The sequence below is a fragment of the Ambystoma mexicanum genome, chromosome 14 (genome assembly GCF_040938575.1).
Source record: "Ambystoma mexicanum isolate Mex_15411 chromosome 14, UKY_AmexF1_1, whole genome shotgun sequence".
Lineage (NCBI taxonomy): Eukaryota > Metazoa > Chordata > Amphibia > Caudata > Ambystomatidae > Ambystoma > Ambystoma mexicanum.
The window spans coordinates 45,781,848-45,797,773 of NC_090940.1; the positions used below are offsets into that span (position 1 = coordinate 45,781,848).

At 48.4% G+C, this 15,926-nt stretch overlaps 1 protein-coding gene across 2 annotated transcripts in view; it reads right to left on the reverse strand.

Annotated features, from left to right (window-relative positions):
* G2E3 (G2/M-phase specific E3 ubiquitin protein ligase) overlaps positions 1 to 15,926 on the reverse strand; it is a 950,771-nt gene that overhangs the window by 678,563 nt on the left and 256,282 nt on the right. The window lies entirely within an intron of this gene.

A 15,926-nucleotide genomic window follows, 5' to 3' on the forward strand; every position in this document is an offset into this window, starting at 1 on the left:
GTCCAGTAGGTACAGCAGGTAGAGCAGGCAGAGGCCTAGGGGGGACAGTTACAACAGCCTCACCCTCCTCTCCTGACTCTTCCTCAGAATCATCAACATTTTGCTCCATGTTAACTTCAATACTGTCATCTACAGTTGCTGGAGTGGTAGGCTCCTCTGAACCATCACCCAGACTTTGGTTAGCTAACAATCTTTCAATCAGCTCCATTTTCTTGCCCTTAGTCAGGAGATCCTTATGTTTACAGAGCACTCTTAAACAATCAGCAGTTTTGGCTGCAAGGGACTCTTGACTATAGCTTTCTATAACTGACATGTTAGAGGTTTTACTTTTTCAGTGCTAAGCTTTGTGGTTAGTTGCACTAAGGTATCTAAAGCACAATAAAATGTATACTCAATACAAATCCCACCGCTGTACACCAGTGTTAGGCAGAAACCTGTGCAGTTCCCTTGGGGAACACTGCAAAAGATTTAAGACTACAGGTAGAGCAGTAAACCCCTTTGGTAGCAGTCTGTACCACCCAGATTTACCTGGTAGCTGTGGCTGAGCAGTCAGACTTCTCTCAAGAAGAGTTAGGCAGTATGTAAAGTATACACAATATGTACCAAAACACAATAGCACAAGCAAACACTGACCAGAGCTTGGTTTCAAAAGTATATAGTTATTTATTTAAAATACACATAAAGTAAAAACACTCTAGCAAAAATATAGTAAAAGCACTTCAACACAGTTATACTGAAAGTAAATTCAATCCTTTCTCTTATCTAGACAACTCTAGGTTAACACCACTTAATTAAAACAGAGGTGAGTGCTTAACGTTAGATGACACTCTAGTAGTTTCCAAGAAAGGGAGAGAAAAAGCAGAAATAGGTTAGACACACCACTCTAAGGTCCAGAACACTTGCAATAGGCTTAAAGAAGAATAAAGTCACAGGTGAGCAAAAAGTCACTGGCAGGGCCCACTCTTAGAGTAGCCGGAGCGAAAATGTGCCCAAGATCACACTGTTAGTTAGAGATTCAAAGTCTTGCAAAGAGTCGAAAAGAGTTTAGAGTGGCTCAGAAAGTTTAGCCAAAGTGTCCCAGGCACTCCCAGGTTCGAAAGCCGGGGACTAAATCTACCCCGTACAGTCGGTAGCAAGGGAAGCCAGGCGGAACACAGTACCTTAAGCGGAAAGGATCCTCCAGCGGGGGCAGTTGTTCCAGGCAGCGACAGCAAGGCTCGACGTCGGTCAGGGGAGAAGAATATCTCGCTGAAGAGCAGAAGAGAAAGGTCGTAGCACTGCCCGGGAAGAAACCAGCCGCGGAGTCCTCCGGTTAAAGGGTTGGTACCGACTTTCGCGGTATGGGGGTAAAGTGTGGTATTCCGGATGCCGGGGTGCTTGGCACAGGCAAGGCGGCCACGAGATACCTCAAAAGAACGGAAAGAAGGCGAAAACTGGTTGTCCCCACCAGTCAAGGGAAGGAGCCACTCCGTTAAGAGTTCTCCTCGGTCGTCGGGAAAAAAAGTGGTGAGACGGTTCAGCAGGGCTCCACCGGGTGGTGTCGTCGAAGCAGGTCGGCTCAGCTCTTCCCTCGTCGGATTCTTGGTCCTGTGGCGACTTCTGAAGTCCCAGTCCCCAAAGCCCTGCTTTTATGCAGCAAACCCCCATTCACCCAGCCTAGCTGTCACTCAAACATGCTAAGTGGTGAGCCGGCCGGCTCACCACTTGGGCCAATCAGGACGGAGTGCGACTTGAGTTACCAAGGTAACTCAGTCCAGGGTGCCTAAATCCCCCTCCACCCCTCCTAAGTACCCCAGACAGAGTGGCACCACTTTGGAGGGCTTCTGTGGAGAAGCCCGCCAAAAGTGGAACAAAGGGCTCCACTTTGGGTCAGAGTTACAGAGGCGAACACCAACGCCATTTTAGAATCAAGTTTTGGCAAAAAGTCCCAACCGGAGTTATAAAAATAAATATATAAACCGGCGGTATGTTTAAGGCTACCGTAAATAAATAATTAAATGTGTTAGCCTAAAACAATGGGAAATCCCATAGGGAAATATTCGCGGTCGAATATAAAAAGTAGTTTCCACTGCCACCAGCCAAAACTCGATCAGGGGGGACGGAGACGTGCCCCCTCGACTAACAGACCCTGGGGCAATCGAATTGCCCCAGCCAGTACGTCCACAATATGATGGTTTGTACTGGTTCTGTTCAGGATTCAAGACTAGCAAAGTCTTTGGTGACTTTACATGCCCTGGGAGACAGTAGTCAGTCCCAGGGTATGGAGTCTATGTTGGGGAGTCCCTAGGACACCCCTGGGTCACGGCACAGAGGGTGCTGTGTGACCCACATCACAAAAATACATGAGGCCCTATGGAGTAAAAGACCCCATAGCCCATTCAACACAAGGTTTAACCAAGAAAACACACTTCAACATGTCCAAGAGTGAGGGTAAAAGAGTCTCACTCTTGGCAGGAGAAAAAAATTAAACCCCAGAAATCCAGCAAAGCTGCTGGGGGACTCACTAGGTAGGGAAATTCAGCCTAAACAGAGAATTCTCCCTAACACCATGCCAAAAGAAGTTGATGTGTTTTGAACAGATGACCTGCCGACACCCTTTCGGATGGTGGGAAAGCCTATTCTTGAGCAGCATCCAGTACTGTCCCAAGAAATTGAATCTTGCGATAAGGAATGAGTTGACACGTTTACTGAAAAACCTAGATTGTAAAGCATGTTGCATGTCAGTTGCATCTTATGCAGCAATTCCTCCAACCAATTGGACAGGTATGTATGTAAATGCAGCTTAGGGAAGCTGCAACAGCCCCCAGGATTAGGATTAAGACCCTGGGGGCTGAATTGAGTTTGATAGGGAGGCAAATGTACTGGTAATGTGACTTTCCCATGGTGAACCTCAGATGCTGGCGGTGTTCCTTGTAGATGGAAATATTAAAATAAGCATCTTGAAGATCTATGGATGCCATCCAGTCGTTGAGCTGGAGAGCTGCAAGAATCAGAGGCACAGTGACCATGTGTAAAACACTGAACACAAATTTTCTGTAACCAATTCTATTTCTCCCAAAAAGAGAAAAGTTTTTGAATTTAACATTTCCATAGATTACTTTGGGACTTTCAGAGGAGAAGATGGAAGTGTAGCAGGAAAGGCTAGGGAGTAGCCATGGCGAAACATATTTAAAACCCATTATTCCTACTGGGTGATGTTTTCCCATTGATGAAGAAAACTGGAAATCCTTCCTACTACCAGGGATGTATGCTCATTGACAGTAATTGGAGCAGTTGGAACATACATACCCGGAAGGACATCAAACAGACTTCTGTTCTTGAGAAGAGGCAGTTGAGGGTGAAACCTCCAGACTTCGGCAGGTATCCCCTCTTTTTAAGAGAGAATAGGATTTAGTGGTAGCCAAAGAAACATTAGTTCCCTGAGCACAAGGTTTCAAGGACTTGAAATTCCGTTTCACTGAGATGGAACAGCGTGATTTTGCAGCAGTAATGCTAGCTTTACATTTTCAAAGAGCATTTTACCGTCAAAAGGCAGGTCTAAAACCTTGTCCCGATGTTTTGATGAAGGGAAGTGGCTGCCAAATAAGTATGTCCATGCATGCAGACGGTGCCCGCAATTGCCCATGCCATGGTGTGTTAAATCTTTTACCTGACGTTGTGAAATGGCTGCATCTCTTCCTTTTGAGACACAAGAAAATTCCTCTGCTGCCTCGAGGAAGCAGTTCTGTGAAGTGATCCAGGTTTTTCCAGTTTATAATATTAAAACCTGCCAAGACTATGGCTGTGTTAACTTGTCAGAGAAGCATCAACACTTGAAATCTTTCCTTGTGCCTCCCAGGCTTTAGAATCTTTATCCAAAACGGTAGAAGTTCCAGGTTCTTTCTCCATAGTGCCTACAGCGGCTGAAACCACAGCAGATTGTGCAGACAGATTACCCATGAGCACAAAGGGTTCCTCTTTAGGCACTTTGTATTTAGTGTCCAAGGATTTGGAAAAATAAGGATCAGAGTAGGGCTTACCTCCAATGAGCCTGTTCCATAACGGACCATTCCATAGGAAGCTGGTACTTACACTGTTGAGAAGGAAGTTTTCCAAAGTCTCCTGCAGTTGCAGGTTTGTCGTTAGGTGCAAGTTCTAAGGCCTCCATGATCTTTGTCACAATGTCATTGAACACCTTTGAAGGAGAACTAGGTGAAGTCTCTGTATCTGTGTGCTTCAACACCTTTTTTTTACTTGTTAGGAGGAGTAGCAGTGTCCTTTCCTTCAATTGAAACTGGTATAGGAAAAGGCCCTTTGGGACCCGCTCCCTGAGGAGGCACAGAAGGCGCACACGTTATACTTCATGCATTGTGCTGAAACTTCCAGAAAAGGCTCAGATAACAGTCTCAAGGACTGTTGTAACATCGTTAGCCATATCTGAAGGTTAACTTTGGGTTTCTTCTTTTCTTAAAGGATATGTTGAAGAGTCAATCCTAGAAGTACACAGTAGGATTTAACATATTGCATAATACAGGTCTGGTACCCGTTTATTGGTGAAAACCAATTCTCTAACCGAATTAGCTATTTGCTCCTGAACCGGATCTACCCAAATTTACTCAGTCTTAGAGAAAAATGTGGAAATGTTTCTGGGGTATTTGCCCTTACTGGAGTACTAAAACATTCTTCAGGAGGCACTGAAGTATTTTGAAGACTCAAAATACAGTCTGAAATTAGACCGATTATGCTCATTTTGACTTCACAGACATGCGTCATTAGAAGACTTCCTTTGTTTGTGCTTCTTGAGAGGCAAGTAGCAAGCTGGGTTTCGAACAAGCCTGTTTATGCCTCTTATGTGAGGTGTTCTTTTCTTTTTCAGTATCTAGGAATCGAAAGACTAAACTGCAGTAACCGAAACAAACCTGATTTTTCTTCGGTACCGAGGTAATCGAAGATAGTGTGGTAGGCAACCTGGCACCGATGCAGACAGGGGAATCTGTTGGTACCATATCTATCCTGGGGGCTTCGCCTCCTTTTGGCAACCCTCGCCTGCTCCGATAGCTGAGGCAGATGAGCCCTTTCCCTGTACCATAGTGATGTGACCAGTGAAAAATCTTGCAGTACCGGAAGGATCTTCACATACCCTTTCCAAACTGGAGGTACCAACATTTTCCCAACTTGAAGTGGCAATGTTTTAACACCCAGACGTACTTGAAGGCGTAAGTGCCTGGGGTTTCCCCTAAACAGTCCTAGGAAGGATGTTGGCCTCCTTCCTTGTCCTTACGAAGTCCATGGTCGCCTTCGGTACTGGTCCCAGCTATGAGATGAAAGAAAAGAAAATGACTATGTAGACACTTCGGGTGTATTCCTCAGCCGAAAAAAAACAAACTCACTGGGTGATGGATACCCAGGCATCGGATGCAGGCATGAGGATCGGCTACTGAGAATTGCTTCCTACAACTGATGCATTGCTTGAATCCTGTAGTAAATGGCATACATCAGAGGGAGGCACTGCGTTGTATAAAAGAAAAAATAAGCCAATCACAGCTAGGGGGGGAATGCCCCAGAAAAAGGGATTACGGAGCGCACCAAATCCACCCCCTATCCCCACCGTAGGTGCAAAACAGCAACTCGGTGTGGACAGTTGATAGTCGGGGTTAAGAATGGGACTGGCACGCAGAGAGGCGCAGGCACGACTTAGTCTCACAAACTTCAATTTTATTAAAGAGGAAGCTATCTTTTTTTTGCCAGCTTTTTCCAGCCTGCCTGCGAGTGCAGGCGTACCCAACCAGTTGTGAAGGAGGGAGAGCCAGGATGTAAGAGAAATACGTGAGATTTGCAGAGACAAGTATCGGCTTGCACCCTTCTCCAACCATAAGATTACAAACTGGCTTTTTGAGAAAGGCTTTTGAAAAGTGCTTTAAGTAAACTAAAATGAAGAGATAATCCTTTGGTTCTAATCACTTTGGCAAGTTGCATGCTCTTTTAAAAAAATATTTTATTGTACCACATTAAAGTGATCAGTGTTGCAATGTCATTGAAAAGGAGGCGTGCAGCCCATCAAGGTCCAGAACAAGCCAACATTCGGACTCTAATTAGGTAGTACAGGAACAAGTACAAAGAACAAGTTACTCTCTTACCTGGTAATGTTCTTTCGATAGGATGATCCGATGACGTATTCCATATCTATGACAGTAATCACCACAGCTGTGCTGCCTTGGAAAATATTCGGCGTCAGCGTCGATACACCGCCCTCAAGGACTTCGGCCGACGTCACTGGATGTTATAAGTAGGACGCACGTAGCCTCAGTTATAGTTTTTTCCCCAGAACGTGTGCCACCAGTCTTCTGCCAGTCTGACACACAATGCCATGCGGAAATGTAAATGCAATCGCAAAAGAAATTCTGTAGCGGGGAAGGTAGGGAGGGAGTGATATGGAATACGTCGTCGGACCATCCCATCGAAAGAACGTTACCAGGTAAGAGAGTAACTTGTTCTTCGAGGGGATTGGGTCCTCCGACGTATTCCATATCTATGACAGACTCCCAAAGCAGTACCAATGCAAGGAGGTGGGAAAAAATTTAGAAAACAGAAATTTAGCATGCCCAATCAAATTGCGGAGTAAAGGACCACCTTGCCAAAGGCCAGATCCTGCCCACAGACGGAATCGAGGGAATAGTGACGTACAAAAGTATGTACCGAAGCCCAGGTGGCTGCATCACAGATGTTGCGAATAGGAACTCCCCTCTGCAGGGCAGTAGAGGCAGCCATACCCCTGGTAGAATAGGCCCGTAAGCCGACCGGTGGGTCCTTATCCGCCAAGCGGTAACACTCGGAGATAGCAAAAATAATTTCGTCACAGCCCGTCCCAAACGCTTTCCAGCGTAACCAATAAAGAGCTGATCGTCCACTCTGACCCGGGACATGAGTGAAATATAAAAGCTTAACGCTCTCCTAGGATCAAGCCTATGGAGCCTCTCCTCTTCCTTACCATGTTGTGGAGGAGGATAAAATACCGGAAGAACAACCTTCTGGCCTAAATGAAATTCCTCGAGAGAAAATGGAGTCAAAAGGCTACCCTTGTCAATGACGCTAAGGTGGTTTGTCTAAAAGGGTGCAGTGGAGCTTTGGATACAGTATATCAGTATGCTCTTCCAGAAAGAGAGACAGTTAAGTTCTGCAATTTATTAGTTCACATCAGATAAAAAAAATATTTAAAACAATGACATATGCCGTCCTGGGCACAAAAAGATATTGTATATAGATCACAATACTTTGTACATATTTCAGTGGGTTAGTACAATTCAAGTGACTGATTTTATGTATTGCTAACAAGGTAGTACACAAGCATGGTCGACAAACAATTTAGGTGTGTCTGGTGCGGTGGATAGGTGAAAGGAACCAGCGGTTGGAGTGGTCGTGGCCTGCTGTAATTGCACCGCACTGTCGTCAGGACTGAGGGAAATTGGAGCACAAAGGTGCCGTAAGGAGAATGTCATGCGCCTGTAATTGGTAAAACATAGGATGGGGTATTAGATCTGGAGTTCATTGAAAAAGGATAAGTCAAATTGCACAAAAGGGACACTGCAGGAAGAACAGCTTACCTAAGGTAGTTCAAGCATCATGACTGATTGTTGCTGGAGGTGCCAGCGGTTGAGTGCCTGGCGTGTTGATTGTAGTCCGTAAACTGGATAGGCGATCTCTGTGGTTGCTAAAGAGATTCAAAAGAATTTTTGTAGTTCAAGGGAACTGGCACATTGAATGTGGTATAGAGAAAAGGGACAAAAACAAGGGATTGTATTACCTTGCAGGATCGATTTTAAATTGAAGTCAAAAAAGTGGCGGGAGCCGTTGTTTAATGGCTACGCCTGGTTACTGCACCCTTTTAGACAAACCACCTTAGCGTCATTGACAAGGGTAGCCTTTTGACTCCATTTTCTCTCGATATATTTGCCTAAACCCTCCAGAGTCAGGCCCCCATCAAAAAAAGAGGGTTCTTTTGCGCTGCGCTTACTGCACACTTCCCCTAAATGAAATTCCGACACCACCTTCGGAAGAAAAGAAGGACAAACTCTAAGGACAACCCTGTCCTTATGAAACACAGTGAAGGGTGGCTTAACTGAAAGTGCCTGTAACTCACTCTGCGAGCGGAAGTGACCGCAACTAAAAATACAGTTTTCAGAGTTAACAGTCTCAAAGGGCATGAATGCAAAGGCTCAAACGGAGCACCCATCAGAAACTTGATAACAAGGTTCAAATCCCAGCCGGGCACCTGGAAAGGTGACGGATGGAACACATTAGTGAGCCCTTTCAAAAACTGAAAAATTAAAGTAATCTTAAAATAGGAACACTCCTCAGACGAGCGCTTAAATATGGTCAGCGCCGCCAGGTAACCTTTAATGGTACCCACTTGAAGACCCCTGTGGGCCAAAGAAAGCAAAAAAGACAACCATGGGAATTTCACATGCAAAAGGATCCACATTCTTAACCCTGCACCAGTCGCAGAACTTCCTCCAACGGCAATGGTACAGCGACTTTGTTGCGGGCCTTCTGGCCGAAAGCAACACCTCCATGACGTCTACAGGGAGGTCCCAATCCTTACACCGCAACCTTTCAGAAACCAAGCGTGAAGGTTGAGGGACGCGACCTCTGGATGAGGGACCGGACGTCTGGATGGAGAACCGGACCCCCCTCCCGTGAGAGCAGATAGTCTCGGTAGGGAAGACGATGTGGAGGGCAGATGGACAAGTCGAGAAGGTCCGGGTACCACGTCCTCCGGGCCCACGCCGGAGCAATCGGGATCATCCAGGAACCGAACCTCCGTAACCTCTGCAGTACTTGCGGGATGACGGGGACTGGAGGAAACACGTACAGCAGCAGGAATGATCACTCCACCACGAACGCGTCTCCTAAGGCTCCGTTTGGAGGAAATTCCCGCAAGCAGAACCTCTCGCACTTCCGGTTGACACTGGAGGCGAAGAGATCCACTTGAGGGGTCCCCCAAAGGGCAAAGAAATCCAGGAGAATCTCCTGAGCCAACTCCCACTCGTGAGAGATCACGCTCTGCCTGCTCAGAGTGGCCGCCGTCTCATTTTAGTCTCCTGCCAGATGAACTGCCGAGATCGAAACTTCCTGCTGGATTGCCCAGAACCAGAGCTGCCTCGCCTCCCTGCACAGAGGAAGTGACCCTGCCCCCCCCACCTCTTTTCGTTGAGGTAGTGCATGGCCACTGTGTTGTCCGTCAGAATCAGGACATTCTTTCCTCGCACAGTCAGCAGAAAAGCCTTCATGGCTAGCCTAACGGCCCTCAGCTCCAACAGATTCATATGGAGTCTTGACCAATGACCGCTGACTGTCAACTCGTTGGCATGAGCTCCCCATCCCGTGAGGGATGCATCCGCCGCGATCGTCACCTCCTGCCAGGGCAGCCAAAATGGAGCCCCCCTCATCAGATTGCCTTCGTCGGCCCACCACAGAAGGTCCTGGGCGACCGAAGTCAGCACCTGAACAGGGTTCGACATCCTGCCGGAGGACTGTGACCACTGGAGCTTGAAGGCCCATTGCAAAGATCTCATCCGCAACCGGGCCTCTGGCACCAGAAGAATGCAGGATGCCATGAGGCCGAGCAGTCTCAAGAACTCGTACACTGGGAGAGTCTGGGCAAGTTGAAACTTGTGCACCATCTGCTGAATGTGATGAGCCCTCACCTGGGGAGGAAAACACTGCCCCAGGGACGTGTCGAGCACCGCTCCGATGTACTGGAGCCTCTGAGTTGGTGTCAAATGGGACTTCAAGTTGAGGGAGAAGCCCAGCTTGTGGAGGGAGTGGCAGGTGACTGACAGATGATCCAGGACTTGCTCGGGAGAGCGTGCCCTGATCAACCGATCGTCCAGGTAGGGGTAGATGTGAATCCCCCCTTTCCTGAGGTGCGCTGACACCACTACCATGAGCTTGGTGAAGACCCTCTGGGCGGACGTCAATCCGAAGGGCAGGACCCGAAACTGAAAGTGCAAGTCGCCAACCGCAAACCTCAGTTACTTCTTGTGCTTCGGATGGATCGGCACATGAAAATATGCGTCCTTGAGGTCGAGACACACCAACCAGTCCGGAGGTTGAAGGCCCTGGAGGACCTGAGAAAGAGTAACCATCTTGAACTTGTCCTTCCTGAGGAGTTTGTTCAAACCGCGCAAGTCCATAATGGGTCTCAATCCCCCGTCTTTCTTGGAAATCAAAAAATAAGGGAAATACCATCCCTTGTTCCTCTCCGCTACAGGCACCAGTTCTATGGCGCCTTTCTCAAGCAGGGATTGAATTTCCTGCGCAAGGAGCGGATCCGGACTCTTCAAAGAGAGATTCTCCGGTGGATTGTTTTGAGGCCTCTGCTGGAAAGGAAGACAGTAGCCGTGGGTTATGATCTCCAGAACCCACACATCTGAAGTAATGGCGCGCCACTCTGCAAGATGCTGCGCCAGCCTTCCCACAACCGGCGAATCCATGGGACATGGCCTCATGACTGAGCTGAAGCGGCGTTGCCTGAGGGCAAAGAGGCAACAGCCCGAGCGGCCTTGGCACCACGAGTACCTTTTTTTCCACCTCTGGCACTCCTACAGTGGCCCCTTTGACTGGCAGCGCCTCTCGCTTTACCAAAGCATGAGTAATAACGAAAGGAACCTCCCCCTCCATTGCGGTCCCCTAGGACGAAAAGGCGGAGGTTGTCGAACTGCAGCGCCCAACGACTTCGCTGCAGCTTTTGAGGTCTGCAACCTCAAGGCTCTCGTCAGCCTTGCTGCCAAAAAGATGTTCCCCTTCAAAGGGCATGTTGAGGAGCCGGGCCTGCACATCAGGAGCAAACCCCGACTTCTGCAACCACGCAAACCTGCGTATCATGGTGCTTGCCACCATGGACCGGCTGACGCAATCTGCCATGTCCAAACCCGACTGAACGGCCTCACACACAGCATCCTTGCCATCCTGAACCATGGCAAGGAAACCATCCCATTCATCCGCTTCGGGAATATGTTCAGCCGCCAAGGAAACAGTTCCACAGAGTGTGCGTGAAACGAGACAAGGCACAAATGGAGTTGGCTGCCTGAAGCGCCATACCCCCTGCAGAAAACACTTTCTTCGCCCAGCCGTCAAAACGCTTGACGTCCCTATCAGGAGGGATGGTAGGGTGCGACGCCTGCTTTGCCGGGGCCGTAGCCGCCTGCGCCACCAAACTCTCCAGAGTAGGGCACTTGGATTAGTAGCAGGGGTCACTACTGGCTGGGCAGTATTTTCGCAGCAAAGACTTGCTCACTGCCGGGAGACTCTCCGGAGCAGTCCAAGCCGCTGCCACCCTCCTCTGTAGAGCCATATGAAACGGCAGTACTGGGTCAGTTGGTGGACCAATGTCGAGGATATCCGTAACGTCATCCTGAACAAACTCCTCTGGGGGAGCAGACCATTCTAAGTACTCGGTGACCCGTGACATAAGGCACCGGTACAAAGAATCGGCATGAGTGCCAGGCTCAGGCCTATTAAACTCCACCTCCGGAGGTGTCCAGCCCACTAGCAGCATGCAGGGACTGCCTCAGGTCCTCAAACTGGCTACGGCCCGAGAGAATCTCGTCAGGCACCGTGTCTGGCACCATGCCATCATCAGAACCCTCATCCACCTCTGAAATGAATTCCAGATTGCGGTAAGAAGGCACAGAACTGGAACCAAAGCCATGCTGGACCTTGGCCAGAGCCTTTCTAGGTGGTTCCCCCGAGCCACGGGGTACCCCCGTCGACACAGCCCCCAAAGGCGTACAGTGAATCAGTGCCAGCATCGAGAGAATCAGTGTCGACGACAGTCGCGGTGCCGACAGCATCAACGGCGTCGACACAGGCCTCGAAAGCGGACCCCCCCCCCCCCCCCCCCCCGAGCGTGTCCCTGGAAATCCTGGGCACCGAAGGCGTCGACATCCTCAGAGGCGGGGCCTCGAGAGAGTCCATCGACAACCTCGGCGCCAAAGGCGTCGATGTCTTCCTCGAAAACTTCACAGGTTCACGCGGTCTCGAGCGCGTCGAGGACCGGGACATGGACATGGACCGGGCATGCCGAGAACGATTCCCCTTCTCCGAGCGGGACCTTTCCTGCGAATCGTGACGACCACCCGAGCCCGATGGCGTGCGAGCAGCATCTTTCGGCTGATCACGACCGACCCCACTCGGAGGCGCGGACGGACCAGTGCCCTGCGATTCGAGAATCACCAACATTTTATTCCCGAAGGAAGCCCATTCCTCCGGTGTCGCATGCTTGGTGGGGTAAGCGACCCGCCGACGGGCGGAGTCCTCAGATGAGGACGGGGAAGGCGACCGATGACAGCGCTTCCGGGAGTGCCTCGAAGAGGCAGAGGAGTGGCGAGACCGACTCCGGGACAGAGACCCACTGGACTTCCAACGACTACGCGGAGGGTCGCCCCTCGAGTAGTCCGTAGAAAGTCCCCGCAGACCTCGACTTCCAGGGCTTGGACACCTTACCTACCGATAACATCTTGCGCTCCCGCAGTGACGTCGGCGGTCATCCTTGAGGTCGGCATATCAACGCCATCGACGCAGGACGCAGACACCGAAGATTTTCCGAAGCAGCACAGCTGTGGCGATTACTGTCATAGATATGGAATACGTTGGAGAACCCAATCCACTCGAACGATTGGTTCTATGTGCAGAAGTCATGGGGGGGGGGGGGGGGGGGGGGGGTGTTCGGTTCGGATGGAAGATGTCACCAGGGAGGTGTTTCTTCCCTGCACCGTAAAAAAGTCTTCCGAAATATATTCTAGGACTATTTCCGCTTCCATCCTCCACTCCTAGAATATTTGGGGAAAGTGGTGGAGTTTCCTAAGAGTACAAATTTGGAGAAATGTTGCCCCCCTGGCAAACTTTTCCCCAGCGACCATTTCGGGATACAAACATTTTCTAAGTAAGTTGTCTTCAAACTGTAGGGTTGGCCCCCTAGAGGAGACCAGGTGGAGCCCAAGGCTCTTCAAAAAGAGGGAGTACAGCGACTGCTTTCAATAGAAAATAATCAGAAATGGCATGTGGGAGACTCTGCAACAATAATTGTATTCAAGGTAGGCTCAGCTTTAAAAAAAAAAAAAAGTTTGAATACCACAGTTTTGAGGGGAGAATAGGGCAAACAAAAAGGACAAAAACAGGGCACAAGATGAAACAAATTGCATTATTTAATTATAAAGTTTACTGAAAGCACTCTATATTTAAGTCTGGTTGTACACTGGTATATTCTCCCTTTCCTCCGCTGAGTCACAAGGTGTTGAATGCGGTATAACTTCGTAATTTCAATGTTTTTTTTTTTAACAAGCATTTTTTTCCAAAAAAGCTAATATAAATATATAGGTGGTTGAAAAAATTGTATGCAAGGGGGTCGGGGAAGAGTTAAAAAAATAAAAAATAGGAGATTGGGGCTTGGTGGGGACACTCCTCCCCAAAATAAATTTTGATATCTTTTTTGGTAAAAAAAAAATCATAAAAACCCATTAAAATTACGACCATCAATGAAATGACAACCGTTGGATGCAACCCTTGAATGAGGGTTTAATATGTTTACTTTCAATCTTTCTTGCCCTTAAGTGGAGCTCAGTAACACCATGGATTACAGTATTGAACACAAAGATCTCATGAATGTACTTCAAAGATGGTTGAAAGAGTCATGTTTCATGCTCTATTTAGTGATTAGGTCAATATGTATCAAACGTCAGTCAGCTGGATGCAGGAGTAAAACCAAAGTACATATTTTCTCAGTCATACCCACAGAGCAAGCAGACACCAGTCAGCATTAAAAACATCCATACTGGGGATCACTACAGTTGATGTGACGCAGACTGGCCGAGTGGTGGCCTTAAGGGCCAAGTGAGCAACATGTGCACTGTAACACTCGTTTCCAGCCCATGAATTACACCATGGATCTGCTACACAGTGTCCCACTTGCCAGCAAGACAGTGGCCATTTCTGGCATACGCCTGCACTACCTCTGGCATATTCTGCCACTACATCGTTCCACCATGCATTTGCTGAGAAAGCAGCTGTTTTCATGTGCTAGAGCATGTAATGTGTGTATGAGCTCAGGAAGTGGGCTGGGACAGTCTGGGTCCCAATCCACATACAGGTGCCAGTATGTCAAGTGTGCATGCATGACTCGGCCCCACTGTGGTCCCCGATTGGACCACTGCTGTGTGCATGAGGGGTGAAGATCCTTGCTATTGGAGAGTTGAGTTTGATCACTCAGCTGAATTTAGGATGAGGAGTCCTGCTGCCATTCCAGCAGAAGAGAAGCCAAGTATAGCTGTGCAGACGACAAAGAACCCATGGACGAATCCTGAAGCATGGTAACCATTGTTGCTGCTGTCCTGGTGAAGCCCTTCTGGAGTACCGGATCTCAGAAGACACTTTGGGCTGGTGGGACTAAGCAGTCTTCGGCCTTCTCATGATCCTGCAGCATATGGAAGTGTCCCTGGACCACACAGTGGACTGACCAGCTCAGTTCTGGGCTACTATGCCAGAAGTGTTGTAAATAACCGTTTTTGACTGGAACTTCGGGGGTCTTCAGCTAGTCCTAAATGTCACCTACTAGCCAAGTTGCTCTGTCACAGCATCGACAGATCCTGTTCTGGAATGCCCCCAGCAACTGGTGAGACGCCTGCCGTCGCCCATGTGCGGCGACGGTCACTGGAACCAGCCTTGCCCCGTCTGGTAGATCATCCTGAAGAGTCCTGCATCAGCACTGACGCATTTCTTTGCTGGAAAGGGTTGCATTCAGCTCCTGGACCCCAACCGAAAACCTTGACGCACCCGCATCTTATACTGGATCCAACAGAAGGAAAACCTACCTCCAGCGACTCCCACTCAACTTGCCAAGTCCTTTGGGAAAATCTGAGCAAGGGCAGTGAGTAGTCTCAATTACTGGTACCCCTATCACATCGAACTTTGATTAATATTCCACTACATTGCTTTTTAAACGTTTGGTGAAAAAGCAGCTCTAGAAGCTGGGAAAAGAATTTTACTTTACTGTAAATCCCTTTTAAAAGACTCCTGGAAGAATCTTCACATCCACACAAACATTTCCTAATGTTGTCCCATCTTCGAAAGTTACTTTGTGAACTTTTGGGCACAAGGCCACATTCAACTTAGGATTGGACACAAAGTTATGGCTTCTATTGCTGGAACTAGTTATAGCATTTCCGAACTACATACCCTTCAGGTGTATTGTATTAACCAACAGTGACAGTGTATATATTTTATATTTAGAGCTTTGTGATATTGCCCACTTAATTCATTTTTATATGGCGTTTTTCGCAGGGGATATGATTTAGTGCCACCAGGGCAGTCCACCTTGGGCGATGTGGCAATGGATAAGATCACAAGATGGTCGCGCCCTGCTGCCGGATTTCGCATGTGTACAAAACAGGAAAACTACGGTAAGGTACATAGGAAATGGTTGTACAATCGATCAACGTATGCCTAAAAACACAAATGCCGGAACCCTCGGACTATATTTTTGAGCGCACCTTTCCTTTAAATCTACTTTAAGCCCAGTAAAAAAAGCAGTAGCAAGTAAAGACTGAATTATTTATCGTGTAATGTTCATGGTGTTACCCATTCATGGCAGCCTTGAGGACAGAACGCATTTTTGAATTAGGAACCATTGTGAGTGACCCACACTGACTTTCTTCATTTCCAACAGTCCGTAACACTGCACTCATTATCAGGATCCTAGGGCTCCAATCAGTGGAGCATTGTAGCGCTTGCATCTCCCAGAACGGAGTCGGCCGGGAGACCTAGGACCAGGAAGTAACTAGGGTGCAGAGGGTGAGAGCTACTCTGTCTGGATTCAGCCCTGTGAGTGTTTTGAGGGTGCAGAGGGGGGGGGGGGGGGGAACGACTGGACTCTGTCCTCTCCATTGCCGATT